The sequence below is a fragment of the Argiope bruennichi genome, chromosome 7 (assembly GCF_947563725.1).
Source record: "Argiope bruennichi chromosome 7, qqArgBrue1.1, whole genome shotgun sequence".
Classification (NCBI taxonomy): domain Eukaryota; kingdom Metazoa; phylum Arthropoda; class Arachnida; order Araneae; family Araneidae; genus Argiope; species Argiope bruennichi.
In genome coordinates this window covers 94,076,656-94,093,572 of record NC_079157.1, presented here as the reverse complement: position 1 = coordinate 94,093,572, position 16,917 = coordinate 94,076,656, and the positions used below count along the sequence as shown (strand labels likewise).

Sequence of the window (16,917 nt, the reverse complement as noted above, 5' to 3'; positions counted from 1 at the left end):
GAGAATTTCATGATGTTTATCAATCGAATTCCTGGTGTATAAAGATTGTATCAGAATACAGTTACATTTTTTTTTTGGTTCGGAAATTAAAATATATTATCAAAAAGGTGTGGATTTTTTTTTTTTTTTTTTTTTTTTTGCTCTATAGTTTTTTTGAGCCAAAAAATCCATAGTTTGTCTTTTTATTTTTTAAAAAAAATGTTGACTTTAAATTTACATAGTTTCGCCTCATTGGTGTTTCTTCAATATATTTTATGCAAAAATTCACATTGAAAAATATTCTGTAATACTTATTAAAAATTATTTCAAATGATTTTATATAACTTTTTCTTAATTTTCTGTAAAATGATATTTTGTAATCGGATATTTGCTCTATTCCTAATGGACTCTAATACTGAAATTTTCTATGTTTGTGTATATTCTTGATAGAAATTGTATCATTTTCATATTTTCAAGAATTTTCGGCTGATAGATTAATTTTTATTGTTGTGATCTTGATACCATGATATTTAAAGCAATGAATCAGTCTAGCATTAAAAATAAAAATGCGCTATTTATGAGTAAAACAAAAAGTAGAAAAATATCACTGTCATAAGCCTGTACAATATAAAGTAACATTAGTTTGAAATTTTAATAGAATATTGAAAACGAACTAATTTTAAATTTTGATGTTTATTGTTATATAAAATATAACATTAATTTCAATGCCTCACTTAGTTTGCTTATTATTTTGGCATTCGAATTTTTGATTTTTTTTTAGTGCACTAATAAAAACAGGTAAATGGGCATGTTCTTATTGAATATTGCATTTAACTTAACTGAATCTAAATTAAAATACATTTGTTTCAGATCGGATTAGAGAAAACCGTATTTGATGTCTATTGTAAGCCGTCTTTAATTATTACAAGTGGCCCATGGGTGAGTCAAAAGGCTTTACTGGCAATTTCATTTATTGATTGGAGAGATTTTGATAGTTTTAATTTGGACAGAAAGTATTTTATTAAAATGTGTGTATTATAAGATTTTTAATATAGCAATGCTTAAAATGTTTTTGGTCTAAGGCATCAAGTGATTCGGTTTCGATTTCACCAAATGTTAAGCGATAAGTTAAATTTATTTGGAATACATTTGACCTTTAAGTAGATGTAAAATTTAAACTCTTCTTGAAATATAGCTCTAAGCTGTAATAAATATATCACATTAATAAAAAATAATATATCTTGAAATTCATAATCTTTTCTAGAAGAAATAATTTTTAATTTCTTCTAGAAGATATGAAAAACTATGTATTGAACTAAGAATTTCAATTGGCACTCCTATAAAATATTAATTTATACTTACCTACAATAGTTTTGCATATTTTTCTTAATCTCTTAAAGTTAATGTATAAACAAATTGTGTATTGAAAGCACAATTGATTTTCTGTGCTGAGTTTGCTGCTAATTTATAATAGTTAGAAACTGTAATGGCTTCAATAAAGAAAAATTTGATTTGTAATATTTATTAATGCTAATCGTGCTAATCGTTTGACTCATTCTCAAAATTTGAAATGAACCAGAGAATCAGAAAAATCAAATCTTTACATTGCTTTACACTATACCGGAAATAAAATATTAATTAATTTCTTATTAATTACGGACATTTTTTCACATTTGTAGGAACAATGAAAATAATTAACTAGATATTAGTTTTTGATGAATATACTCGTCATGGGATAAGTATATTTTTAGTTATGGCGAGTATTTTCAGTGGTTAATTAAACTATTATATAAATATCATATTTATATAATAATAGTCTAATCATTATATTTGTAACTAATTATTTATTATATTTTTATAATATATATACTTATGACAATTAAGATACTCATTTTCCGAAGAACTCGAAACAATTAACTGGTTAAATTATTTGAAACAGTTTGAAGTAATGACCATGATGTTATTTTAAATGAAAAGAATTTACTGCTGTATTTTTTTCAAAAATTCTTCTGGGTGATTTTCACTTGTAAGCAATTTTCAGTGGTTCATCTATTGAATTATTCGTATCGCATATGATTAATTCACTATTTCGCCCTATTATAATAAATGAGGACAAATGTACTTTCCTGCATTGAATAGTGTTCGGATAATTTTTAAAAATAAAAGAATTGAGGAATATTTAAAGTAAGTATTTTGTTAATGTTAAGCGTTTTGATTCAGTTTTTTGGTAAGTATTCTAGCATGCATCATACTTCTTGTTTTTTTAAACTTCTGCATTTTGAAGCTCCTTTTTCACAATGGCTTCTAATCTTGCCTTTTTCATTCATGGTACTTACTAGCAATACAATTACAGTTCATTCATTTGTATTCATAAAATAATTTTTTTTAAAATGTTTACTTTCCAACAATGGAGGATCTTGCTTGCTGTGTCTGATTACTAAAATTAGATATTAAATGCTATAAATCAGAAGTAGAGCTAGAAACAAAAACCTTTATGCTCTTATATTTATTCTTTCTGGTTTTGCAAATAAATATGCTCATATTCCTCATCTAATAAAAAGAACTCGGGAATCAAATCGATTAATACGGAATATTTGCCTTGCCACCAGTGCTTTATAAAACTGTAACGCCAATTAAAAATATTCTTAATTTTTAAAATTATTACTTTTGGTAAGTTTAAAATGCTTAAATGTTTAATTAGGCATTGAAACCTTTGACTTTCGATTTTATTTTACTCTCTAATTAAATAGCACATCCTATTTAGATCGTACATTTTTATAGGAATTGCAATAATAAAATGACATTTGGAGTTATTTCTAAGTGATTTTTGTATTTTAAAATACTTCACTTTCAATTAATTGTTGATTTAAAATAAGAAAATTAGTAATTCGATGCACGAGTCAAACGCGTCATTTTATGCGAAGGGGAAGGATATTAAGAAATCAAACTTCTTAATCTTTCCATAACTTTTTAAAATTTCTATATGCAGTCATCGTTTTACTGCATGTAAGGGAAAATATAAACAGTCACCAAAATGGCAAATTAAAGATTAATTAAAAATTTTCAAATTCATATTCTTTTTTATTTACTAATTAGAAAACATCAGAAGTATTTGACTATCGACTTTTTTTGGCCATTTCAGCATTCATGTACCCAGAATTGAACTTTTTTGGACTTTTAGCAACGTAGTGTTTTCGACCTATATTTATTAAATTTCTTCTTAAATATCAAATTTAAATTTCTCACTCACAGTTTCAGACAATTATTTTATTGGCATTTTTGATATTTCTTGGAGTTTATTTCTTTAACTTTGAAAATAATTCTGCTACTTCAAAATTCAAAATGCCGCCTAATCCTTGACTATTTAATTGTTTAGCAATTGAAATTAACTTCATTAAAATATTTTTAATAAACTTCAATCACGGCGGAATTCCGCACAAAGTTCTGGAGGAAGAAATCACATAGTTCGTGAATGCATCCTCGGCCAAAAGTAACAAGTTCAGACATTTCTTTAATTCGTAACTGCGCATATTGCCAATGAAATGTTGCTGTATTTTAGATCACCACCATCATTCGCTACATTAATTTTTTAAATTTCTGATTAATGTAAATTTTAATTTTCCTTTTTAAAAAAAATCAATTTGAAAAATCTATATTTTATTTGATTGTCTTTTTCTTTTAAAAGAATGAACGAACGATCGTTATGTTATATAATCAGTGTAAACAATCTGTTTAAAATATGATAATTTAAATGTGATTTTCTTCGCGCTTTTTTGCAAGAATTAAAAGCCAAAATGAAATTGCTTTCAGAATACAAAGGTTCTGTTTTAAATTAGATTTGCATGTTTTTATAATGAAATCGTATTTATAAATATGAATTTATGCATTCGTGAATGTTTTAATGTAATTACGTAACTGTGCATGTTCAATGTTGACGGAGTTCCACCCCTCTGATTCACGTCTCGATTCGACTTCTGACTCCGCCTCGTCACTGTCGTTCTTCGAGCGTTTCGAAGGATTCACTCGACACGACATGCCTAATGACCGGGAACAAATCCCACTGTGTTCGGCAAACCACAATTTGTGCTCCTGCATCTTCGCTTGTCAAATAAATGTGATGGATTTTTTTTTATTGCGTACATCTACAGGGAATTGGGTGATATATTTTTTCACTACAGTCTTGGCAAAGAATGGTGAAATAGATATAATGAGAGGCGGTTTTATTTAAATTACTTAAACTTTAAAACAAAAAAAAAAACTTCCTTTGCCGATAAATAGACACTTAATAAGCACAATTCAGAATCAGTGGTGGATTTAGGAAACATTTAGTGGCCCCGTGCAATAAACATAAGGTTCATCTCATAAAAATTAATATATTTAATTGCGGATTTCAGCAGTTTGACTAAATCGCTTTGTTAATATTTTCATTTCATTATTTTCACGGAAATATATATATTTTTATTAATTTTTTCCGATCTCAGCAGCTGAAGTAATTTTTCCCGTTTTATATCTCAGTTAAATATCAGTCTTTATTTCTTTGATACTTTTTTCAACCTGTTAACTGGGGAATAAAGATTTGTTCAACTCGTTTCACAATGGAGTCACTAGAACGTTAAAAATATTAAATCAAATTTCCAAGTCGAAAAATTTTGCTATGCTCATTGTAGTAGAAACTCGTGTATGGCGAAATTTTTCGTCATACCCAATTAACATATTAATATTTTAGAGATGTTATAAAGATGCCAGATATTTTATTGAAAAAAATATAGTATGGTTTATTTATTTCCAAAATGAATAATGCGGACCTAAATGCTGTCGGTTCATAATAATTTATTGGATCTACAAGCAAAATACCCCACAGCCACTAAATATTTATAAGCAAGTGGTTATGCTTAAATTTATTCAATTTTAATAATTACATATGCCGTACATTCCGCATTGTAGCCCTAATATTTTATAATTCACAGAATTTACACTTTACATGAATTTCTTTGGCAACTAGTGATCAATTTACTGATCTGCCTATGTCAAATGAGGTTCTTTTGTATCGTATTCTCCCCTCCCCACCATAGTTTAAATCTGGCCTGCCTATACCTCCCTGTCACTCAACCAGCAATCCTCCATAGTTGTCTAGTCGTAAGTCCTTCGAAAGGCAGCCTCAATTCTAAAATTACTTAGGGCCTTATCAAATTTTAATCCGGGATATCTGTATTTCGTCTTAGCCAGTAGCATCAGCTACGCAGCTACCGAGTCGTAAAAGCGATTGAATGGGGCCTCATGTGTAAAACAGCTTTGAGTTTCAAGTTTGAATCCGGACAGTAACGAATCTTTCTATGCAGATTCCTAATCGTATATCCGCCACTGTTGCAAGAGTTAAAGAACTAAACCAGAACTTCATGAAATTGTGTGATCCTTGAGTATATGGTTTTATTTTAATATGTACATGCTAGAACTTTATTCTTTTGCAACGTGTAAGGAAATTATGGCGAGATTTTCATATAGAAAATTAGCGTTGAGAAAGAAAAAAATGTTTATTTTATGCGATTGATGTGATTTCAAGTATGCATTTCACACTTTAATACACATATCTTACCAGCTTATGAATTTGAATAATTTAATTTAACATTCATACCTATATATGATTTATTAATGTACAGTATGCCCTTGAATTGATAGATGCCAATAAGCATTAGTTTAATTTTGTTGCTAATAAACATTTCATGCTAATATCAATGTCATATTTGCCTGTTATTTATTAAATGCTGAGTCAAACTTTTAAAACTGGATACTTGCTCTAAATGGTCAATTATCTGCAGTTAATTCATATTTGACCCTGGAAATGCTGTTTAACTTGTTTATTTTCCACATTCTACAGAATGTTAAAATTCACCATCTGCCAAGACTGTAGTTTCTGTATTTTGTTTTAGTGCTTGAATCAGATTTTCAAACAGAAACAACACCAGAATTAATATGTCGCATGATAATGTTATGAAGCCAGCTGAAACAGGGAAGAACCTGAAGTGCAATGCGTACTTAAAATTTATCTCGTCTCCTCTGAAATGTTTTATGTGCTGTTCCTGCTTCCGAATTGATTTTTTTCAGTGGTGAGGAAAAGATATAAAAATGAGGAAACTGGAATAGTGGGGACTTTTGACTTGCATGAGAATTTCTATAGTTTTACAAAATCCCTTTTAATAACTAAATTGTTTTTTCCCTTTTTTCTAATGCAAATTTTTTGCTTCAGTCATTTGGAAAAAAAATCGTTTTGGAGAACCTGGAGAAAAATAGTTTCTTCAGTCAACAAAGATAATATTTAATACTAATTAAAGCGATGAAAAAGTTGATGTTGTTCCATCTTCCTTAGTAATCGCAACGACCATCTGAAAAATTTCCAGGTTATGTGAAAACACGAGTGAAAAAATATTGAATGAAATTAATTCATTTCGTAATACTATTCATAATATGCAGTCAATCTGTCGGATGAGGATTAAAACGCATCAATTAAACTCTTGCTTTGAGTTATATGGATCATAAAAATTAAGAAATGACTAGTGCTCAGATATACTTATAAAACTGGGATTCTTTTTAATTTTATAATTATTTAATTTGAGAACTCAATTATTTTCAATAATAAATTATGCTGTAATATAGTAAGTTTAAAAATTTTTTACTTTGATTGAATTTGCATTAAATTGGTAATAATAAGAAAAGCATTAAATTCGTAATAATAAAAAAAATCAATTATTTATTGAAATTTTACTTGCGCCATTTGAATAATACTTCTGATTAAGTCAGTCTATTAAAGACGTATGAACGGTGTTTTACTGAACTGAAATTTGGAGGTAGAAAGATATTTTTTTTCTGAAACTTAATTTAAGGTGGATTATTTGAGATTCATGCGTGTCATTCGATCTCCTTTCTCAAGTTTTTGTTTTTGGATAAATAAAGGAAAAAATAGGGGAACATTATTTATTCCGAATTAATAATGTTCCCATTTAATAATTCGGAAAGAATTTAATAAAAATTTTATTTCGTTTGAAAGTTTTCTTGAATTTGAATAAATTTAATTTGAATTACTTTTGTCCTATCTTTGAGGACAAGTGTAGAAATTAAATACTGAATTGAATGTATCTGCTTTATAAATAACAAGTGCTTACAGTGCAATGATGCTATAATATGAGAAAAAAAAAGATAATAAGTTGTACAGAATAAATATCGAATAAGTAAAATATGCCTCAACAAATCCTCTCTATTTTTGAAAGGGAATTATTAAACGAATAGATATAAAGCTTAAACTTTCGATGCAGATCTGCAATTTTTTTAAATATTTCATTCTAGATGGAATGATGTATGCAACATAGGTTAATATTATTGTGGTTCTAATGTTTTTGTCTTTTAGAAAAGTTTTAACAGAACGATTATGAAAACATTCGACACGAAATAAATGTATTTTTAGAAATCTTATGCCAGAATTATTAACCTTAACTCCCGACTTAATTTAAAACAGTGATTTGAATAATTTTTTTTTTCTGAATTATGTAAAGAACATGAAAATAATAATGGAATAAAATTAAATTTCGTAGAAAAAACTGTGGAGCACCAACTTGGATTAAAAAAAAAAAACTATCGGAAAAAGCAAGCAGTCATTTAAACAGTTTTTTTATTGATATATTTAAAAAATAATTTTAAAATAATCCAAAGTAATGAAAGGAATTTAAATCTTTCTTTTTTTATCTCGTAAACGAAAAAAAAAAAATCAACCTAAACAACTACTTCAAAATCTGCTCAATGGCCAATATAAGAGTTGAAAATTGTGAAAGAATGCATATTGACTTGCAAACTGTGGAATGTGTTCGGTATGGCTATAAAGGTGAACTGCAGCTGTTTATTTAACTGCACTGCAGCTGCTAAGTAGAACTGAAGAGGTATGATCCTTATGTTATATTGAAATTTTATATTATATTATTTAGAAAGAATTTCACTAGTATATTTGATAGTTTTGTTTCCAAAACTCTTTTAAAATTGTATCAAAATTCTGGTTTAAAACAGTGGAATTTCCTATTTGTTTCAACTGCATATAAAAACTATCCATTTGACATTATAGCATAGCATAGCAAACAAGTCAAATTGCTGAGAGATGGGGTGAAATTGTTGGGAAAAAGTGATAAGCGTGACAAATTTTTTCAATCAAAATGCAAATGTTGAAATTTTTTCATCTTTGCGCATCTCTGTATATTTTATAGGTAACTATTTAATTGTGTGACTTAGCGTGTTTATCTGGAATTCAAAATTTAAACTTAAAACAAAATTGTATCTCGTTTCGATGACTTAAATCTGCAATGCACTTCTAAAATATAATTTCTACAGCTACATTGTTTTTGCTCCTGCTAATAATTGAAAACATATTCTTCGTTCGACTAAGCGAAACAGTTTGATATGTGATTGTAAATTGGTTTTTACTTTATATATGTTAAAGCTGTTTTGGTTTTGTTTGATATTTTGGTGTCTTAAATTCAAAGATATTAACAAATATGTTTTTAACTTATCCTTACATTAATATTGCTCAATGTTAGTTGAATTTTTCCAGCTTGAATAATGTAAATACATGCGAAATGAAAATTTAGAGCCATACATTTTTTTTCTGCTTTACCGAATTGTTGATACATAATAAGATCAAATAAAAAAAATTGCATTGTTTTATTTCCAAAAAATTGATCTTATTGGATTAATCTAAGGCCAGCACTCCAACCATTATCTAGATTGAAATTTGAATATTGAATCATTTTGGACTTTTGGAAAGCTTGTGAAATACTTTTTATTTGGTGTTTGTGAAAAGGAGTTATGAGGCTGTGAGCTCTTTTTTTTTTTTTGTTCCTTTGAAAGGTCAGATATTGACCGAATCGGTGAGTTTTGAATCTTTTGAGATTACAACTTCGTGATGTTACATGATAATCTTTCAATCACCTTTCGCTGTTAGAAATTTTCTTTCTAATGCAATTTAATTTTTTTGTATTAACTGTCGATTCTTATTTGCTGTCATCCTGAGCTCGGAAGTAGTTGTATTTATTCTGTACGATTACATGTCAGTTGGTCTTTAGACGAGAACTGGTCTTGGTCAATGCAATGGTCTAGATGATTCAGTTTTGAATATTTATCCATTCATTGTTTCCTCTTTTCATTTTCAAAATTTGTAGAGATAAAAATAAAAGTATATACATTTGAAAGTATTGGGAAATGAATGCTCTTGAACAGGGAAAGATTTATTCTGCCAAAAAGAAAATCCAAAACTGGAAGCAAATGTGAAAATGGTGAGAATTGTGTATTTTTTATCAACCAAACAATTTAACTAAAATTGTCCATCCTTTAAAAAATACTTAGATTACATATGATTTATTGCTAAATTTGTAAAATTCTGTTGCAGAGTTAATTTCTTATCAAACTAATTTTAGAATATTTTTTATAGACCATAGTAGAATTTTCTGTCTTTCAAGAGTAATTTTTTTTTCTGATTTTTGTGGCGACATTAATTTTACCTGCTCCCAACTTAAATATTATTCATCATTCGATGTTGCCATGCTGTGAAGTATATACAGCGCAGGTGTTACTTTATAAAGCACATATTGCATTTCAGTTTTTTTTTTTTTTAAATCCCTATGCTAGAGATCTTTATGAGCATATCTGCCTTTTCCACTCTGTTTTCAGATTAAGCTCCAATATTCTAATTTTAAATTTAATTTATAATAATAATTTAATGCATTTTGCTAGATGAATTTTAAAATAAAACGTTCAATTAGTTCAAAAATTTGAATATCTATATTTAAAAATATTTAAACTTGCCTTTAAAAAGTTGGAGATCAAATAAATATTACGAATGATTTGCCGCAAGTTCAGAAAAATATTAATATATGGTTGTGCAACTAAATGAACTGCAAAAAACAAAAGAACTGTGAAACATAAATCGAAACTCTAAATTTGAAATATTTTAAATGATTGATTAAATCGCAAATCCTGACATTCCTTGAGACATCATATTCTGCTTTTAAGCAGTTTTAAATTATATTTTACTAATTGTCTGGTGTTTTATTTATCTTCATTACTCAGATTTAGGACTGTTGCATGCTAGCACAAAAAAATAAATTTTGTATATCAAATGAGCATTGCTTTTTAATGTGTTAATCGTAAAAAAATACCTGGTAGACCTCTAAATTCAAAAGAGCATGTGAAAGACATTTACGTTCTCTTTGTAACTTTTATTGGGTAATTATGGTGATATTATATATATTATATAAGGTAACAAAAGTTTCTCGATGAATAAGAGTTAAAAATATAAATATTATTAGTGTCAGATATATACAAAAACTAAATTTATTGATTTTCTGACATTTTCGTCTTGTCACTTTTTGTGTTTATAACCTTTAATTCTCATTTTTTTCATTAATTGAAATTAAGCTATTAATATATAATTTTTTATTAAATACGTCTGAATTTCGTTCTTAAAATTCTTTTCCCAGCATTCCTTACTTTTTTTCATATGAATTTATGCGACTTTATATTTTTATTAAATTGGACAAAATCTTGCAAAATCATACAGTTGAGGATGTTTGAATAAATAATTAGTTAGGAAAAAGCATTTCAAGGTATAATGATAAATATTTTATTTACTTATATTTCTTGAGAATTTTTTGACTCGGTCTCTGATTTTTCTAGCTTTACAATACTTAGTTTTTGCTGATGGAATAAAAAGAAAAATCGCCTGTATATCGCCGTAGAAAAACCGAATATTAATAGAACATTTTATAGGATATTTTCATAAGCTTTCGAAATGCCTATTATAGCCAATAGACAAATGTACAAACAGTTCTAGAACTAATAGAAAAGTAAATAGTTAGCTCGAAATCCCATGAAGATTGAATGCCCAGCAAATTCGAATATTTTCTGTTAATGATATCTCTAATAAATTATGAATTTAAGAACAAATTATGGTTAATTTTAATGCGAATACATTATTGAAGACACAATTCTAGTCTAAAATTTCATGAACTTCAAATACGATCCCGTTAATAAAATAATAAATGAATACTCGCATTATTATTTAATAAGGTATGCAAATAGTACTTTTGAAAATTTACCTGGAAAGAAACCTTAGAGGAAAAACTGCAAATTAAATGTTTCTAATTTTATCTGTAAACAAGCGAAAGTATTACGATGCAAAAATATTAATGAAGTGACAGAAGTCTTGAACTCTTTTATAAAAAATTAACTGACTTATAATCGAATATAGCAGAAAAGTTCAGTATAAAATTTCTATTCTTCTGATACATGGCAAAGAAGTTCCCGATTGGAAATTCGAATCCCAGCTAATGAAAATAAAATCTATATGCAGGATCATGTGTACTTTTATTGATCAGGTGTTATTGGTCTAGGAGTCGTCCTTGTCGTCTGCCCACAGTAAGAATTACTGGATCCTTTTCCAAATAGAATTTGTGTTCTAAAACTGGATATTAAGATAATCTGTTGCTTTTTATATGTTATAAAAAAATCTCTCGCCTCATCAAGACAACTGCTGTAAAAGTTTAGTAATTCTCCGAAAAACTGTAATAATTTTCCCGAAATTCAAACATATTTGTAAAAGGAAATAAAAGCGCAAACATTATTTAAAATCACTAGTCATTCAAATGATTATTTATCTGAATGACTGGCATTTCCTCAAGAACTTCGGTGTGGCATTTATTCATAAGTTTCCTCTAAAAATTCTGAATAACCCTACCAGAAAGTAAAGTCTGATTGCAATATGAAACTCCTGATAAAGTAAAAGTCTGATACTTGTAATAAATACTGTCTGCATCTGTATTTGCTTTAAAGTGTTATGGATTCTTTTTTACTTAATTCTTAAATGCATTATATTTTAATCTAACTAAGGAAGAGCAGTACATTTCGTGATTACCGACACATATTTTCTTTCGAACTTATTAGAAATATTTATTACATTTACGAGCGATGAAATATATATTAATTTTTAGTGGATTGTACAAAATTCATTACTATTTATTTGCAAGACTGCTCCAAGGAACACTATCCATTTGCCAATGGATCTAAATATTCAAAAATTATAGTTTCCCTCATTTCCTAGTGCATAAATAAAATAATTCCATATTTAAAAAATGTTAACATCTTTTTTCAAAAAAATTATTAATATATAATCGAGGAATATATTTATATATCTGAATCTCTTCGTATCAATTTGCTTACCTTTGAAGTAAATTGATACAGTTGCCTTCTGTGAAATCGCTTTAATAACAATGTTTAAAAATAAATAGCAAATACTTATGGGTTACTCACGAAAATGCAGCTACTGATAGACAACTTTATCGATTTTTTGAAATTTAAAGAACAATTTTATGATCACGGTAATATTCTTGCTGGTGTATATGTTATTTATAAAATTTGATATAGTTCGCATTCTTCTCGCTTTATACATATATAATAAAATGACAGTTGGAGATTACAGAGTTGAAATGGATATATTTATTTATTTCAGATATTAACGGTTTTTGCGTGTTTAAATTAAAACATTGATTTATTCAAGAATAAGAATTCTTCCTTAATTTGGATGCACAAATTTATTTAGAAACAAATTTCGTAACTTCTACGCTTCTTGTATTTTACAAAAATCTTACAATCTTATTGGGGATTATCCGTACTATTGATATTAAAGATTTATGCAACTAATATTGAATCAACTAAGCACTCAAATCTTCTAGGATATCGGTGGAAGTATTTGTAGTAATGAAATGATAAGCAAGATTTATTAATTCTCTGAATTTATCAATTTGCTTATCATAGAGAGGAAATAGATTCCGATTAACCGAAATATTAATAAAACCCTGTTACACCCGAAAAAGCAAATAGAGCATTTTAACAATATTTTGCACTAGTGTTCATTTTATAAATTTCATTTGTACTTGTATTCTTTTTTTAACGCATTTAGGATTTCCAGGGTTTTTTCAATTGTTTTTGCAGTGAACTTGAATATTTGATACTGAAAAGGATTTTTTTTCTATCGTGACGTCAATTCAAAACGATGTGATAAGAAATCCACCTTTCTTTTATAATTTTTTTGTAGATTTTTGTCAAATTTTGAGGCCAGTTTTGTCAAGAATCATAGCAAAAAAATGCAATATATTCAATATCAGTTACTTAATACTCACGATTTCTAGAAGTTTTCCAATAGTTTGATAATTTCGAATGCTGATTTTTTTTTATCAAGGGTATGATTTAACTATATAAAAGTAACAAAATTGTCAAAATTCATAATCATCTAAAATTTTTCGATTATTTATATTTGGTGAAATTTGAAGCGCATTTAAAATTATTAACTTTTGGTTCAGTGTAAACTAATATAGTTATTCTGAAATTTCTTCTATGAGGTTTGAGTTTCATTTTGTGTAGAAAAGATAAATTCTAATATGAGATCTAAATTTCAAACGTCTGTAAGTATCTATTTGAAGCAATGTTTAAATTTAAAAACAAAAACAATTATCTCGTGAAATTGTCATAATAAGAAATCTATTAATACTCTTACAGCACATTAAAAAATTAGATTGCTATTTATCATAATAAAGTTACTAATTTCTATTTATCATTTTCAATGCAGTATTAATTATAATTCAATTAATTATAAATAATACTCTGAAAATATTAAGATTTAATACAGCCAAGAAGACGTTTGTCTTTTGAACGTGTTGTCCAGTTTGCTCATAAAGTGATAATTACGAAAGTTTTTATTAATTTTTTTATAAAGTTAAAAGATTTATAGTAAAATTTTTACTGATTAAAATTAGTAATTCTATGAAATTTTCCAGTTTAGATATAAATAATAGTTATTCATTTTTTTTATTAAATACTTTCTATCGAAATAAAATATTTATTATATTGTTTCAAATGGTAATTATGTAATGAAATTATATTTTTCTCTTAAAATTATTTGCTCCTTTATTATATATTGCACCAAATAGCTATTATTATTTTAATCCATTAGTTGACAAATCCCCATTTGGGGATTTTGAAAATAAAAACAGCTCAGTGCCAAAAATATATTTGGTACATTTGACATCTTAATTTTATTCTATGTATACAGTATATGTCTGCATTGTATCTAGCAGAAAGAGTATGTTTTGTTTCGTTTTTTATTGCTTCTATGTTTATATGAAAATTAACAAAATTTAAGGAAAAATATTTATTTTTTTTTCATTTTGGTAATTGTTCATGAAGTTAATCATGTTTTTATGCTATTTTTAAAGTTCCTTTTTTGTATTTTTTTAATGTTTCATGTTCTTTAAGTTTATAAAATTTTATGTTCGTTAATTAACACAGTGACTACCGTGCTGCATTTCTTACAATGTAATTTATATTGGACCACTGGTCACTAATGAACCCCACGGCAGTTAAAGTGTTAAATAATTTAATAATGTGTGCTGTTATAATGACTGAGACGCCAAAAAAAACGTTTGGAAAGGAAATTAAACTTTATTCTTTGCACCAATGTATTTAGCATTTCTGTGAAGTTTCTGAAGTATTATCTTGTTAAAATAGAAACCATTATAAAAACGTAAACTGTTAAATGAGCTTTATAAAGCATCAATTAGTTTAAGCTTTTGTTATAAAATGTGATAAATTGTTTATTTTTATCTTGTTTTGCAGAAAAAACTTGATATTCGTGTTGTCAAATTTTCTATCCATTGGGAATTGGAAAAAAAAGCTTTGATAATCTTAATCAATATTCAGATTTTTTATGAACTTTTGTGATCAAATTTATGTTCAATGTAATAATTAAATGTGATTCATGTTTGTTCCTGAAACTTATTCCTATTCATGTGCAAATGATAGAAGACATTCGAACATTTTCTTTTAGTACAATTAAACAGTATTCAGATAATAATTTACTAAAATAATATTCTATATCAAATACTGTTAATTTAGCATAACTTTCAAAATTTTTTTAAAGATATATAATTTAGAGCAGATATTTAGGGATAAATATTTTTTTAAAGAATCAAACAGCATATCTTTCAATGCATTTTTCCAAATTTTAATTTCCTGTATTTGATATATAAAGTACTCCTTAAAATTTGCAACTTCATAATGGTTTCTGTTTCTCAAATGTTTCATTGAAATGGAAATATTGTTTTGTTCTGTAATAATTTATAACCTGTAATTTCTGAGCAGTCATCCAGTCGTTCTAAGAAAACATCCGGTACTGTAAAATACTGCACCAGGGTACCTTTCAAGGACTTAACGATCGATAAAAAATATCGGTTTGTTGTGGTTCCCGATTAAAAGTGAGCTGAAAGTGTACCACTGTCATTTGTCCTGATATATACATGGAAATTATTATGAACCATGATCATTTCCTGCCTAAATTTTCAATTCTTCGATAAGTAAGCTTATAAAAATATGCAAAAAAAAAAAAAAAAAAGAGTAGGGGCAAAAAAGCCTACGATGTAAAATTTTTCCAGCTCCAAGATCGCTATTTTCTATACTATTCCGGCTCCTTCCCCCAGTTGTTGCCTTTACAATAGGAGATACAGATTTATGTATCGGAAATACGTTTTGGTCGCTGGACTATATAACCATTGTAACACTGTATACCTTATAATCCAGAACAAGTAATTATGTGAATCTTGTTGATTGATTTGCAACTGTTTCTATGTGTGAAATCAGGAATTGCCGTCAGAGAACGAAAGAAAATAAAGCTGTATGTAGCGAACTCTTGTATTAAGAAAGTGGACCTAGAAAGACTCTGGCGAAGAAATAAAATCTTGTAAGAGACAAAACTCTTGCGAGAAGAAATGGAAAAAAAAAAAAAACCCTCTTGCGAGAAGAAATGGAAAAAAAAAAAAAAAACCCTCTTGCGAGAAGAAATAAAAAAAAAAACCTCTTGCGAGAAGAAATAAGAAAAAAAAAACCTTCTTGCCAGAAGAAATAAAAAAAAACCCTCTTGCGAGAAGAAAAAAAAAAAACCTCTTGCGAGAAGAAATAAAAAAAAGAAACCTCTTGCGAGAAGAAATTAAAAAAAAAAGAAACCTCTTGCGAAAAGAACTAAAAAAAAAAACCTCTTACGAAAAGAACTAAAAAAAAAAAAAAACCTCTTACGAAAAGAACTAAAAAAAAAAAAAAACTCTTGCGAAAAGAACTAAAAAAAAACTCTTGCGAAAAGAACTAAAAAAAAACTCTTGCGAAAAGAACTAAAAAAAAACTCTTGCGAAAAGAACTAAAAAAAAACTCTTGCGAAAAGAACTAAAAAAAAACTCTTGCGAAAAGAACTAAAAAAAAACTCTTGCGAAAAGAACTAAAAAAAAAACTCTTGCGAAAAGAACTAAAAAAAAAAAACTCTTGCGAAAAGTACTAAAAAAAAACCTCTTGCGAAAAGAACTTAAAAAAAACTCTGTCGAGAAAAAAAAAAAAAAAAAAAAAAAAAACCTCTGGCGAGAAGAAAAAAAAAATCTCTGGCGAGAAGAAAAAAAAAAAAAATATCTGGCGAGAAGAAAAAAAAAATATCTGGCGAGAAGAAAAAAAAAAAAATCTCTGGCGAGAAGAAATAAAAAAAAACCTCTGGCGAGAAGAAATAAAAAAAAAAAAAATATCTTGCGAGAAGGAAAAAAACTCTTGCGAGAAGAAATATAAAAGGAGAAAAACTCATTTAGGAGATGTGGGGGAAAAAAAGAAAAAAAAAAGGGGAAAACCTCTTGCAACAGAAAAAAAAAAATAACTTGTTGTAGCAGAAGTGGAAGAAAAAGAAGTCAGGAGAAGAAATAAATAGTTGTACGAAATGGGAAGCCTGGAAGAAGGAATAAGCTCTAACTTTTAAGCAACTAATTTTTACAGAGTTGATTTTAACTTTGAGTTAAATGAAAAAGAATATACCGAAAATAATCTGAG

The 16,917-nt window shown here is 27.3% G+C and overlaps 1 long non-coding RNA gene across 1 annotated transcript in view; it reads left to right on the top strand.

Annotated features, from left to right (window-relative positions):
* Positions 1-16,917, top strand: part of LOC129974845 (uncharacterized) — a 42,514-nt gene that overhangs the window by 2,105 nt on the left and 23,492 nt on the right. The window contains exon 2 of the long non-coding RNA XR_008784977.1: positions 850-918. This is a non-coding gene — a long non-coding RNA (uncharacterized LOC129974845). The remainder of the gene's footprint in view (positions 1-849; positions 919-16,917) is intronic.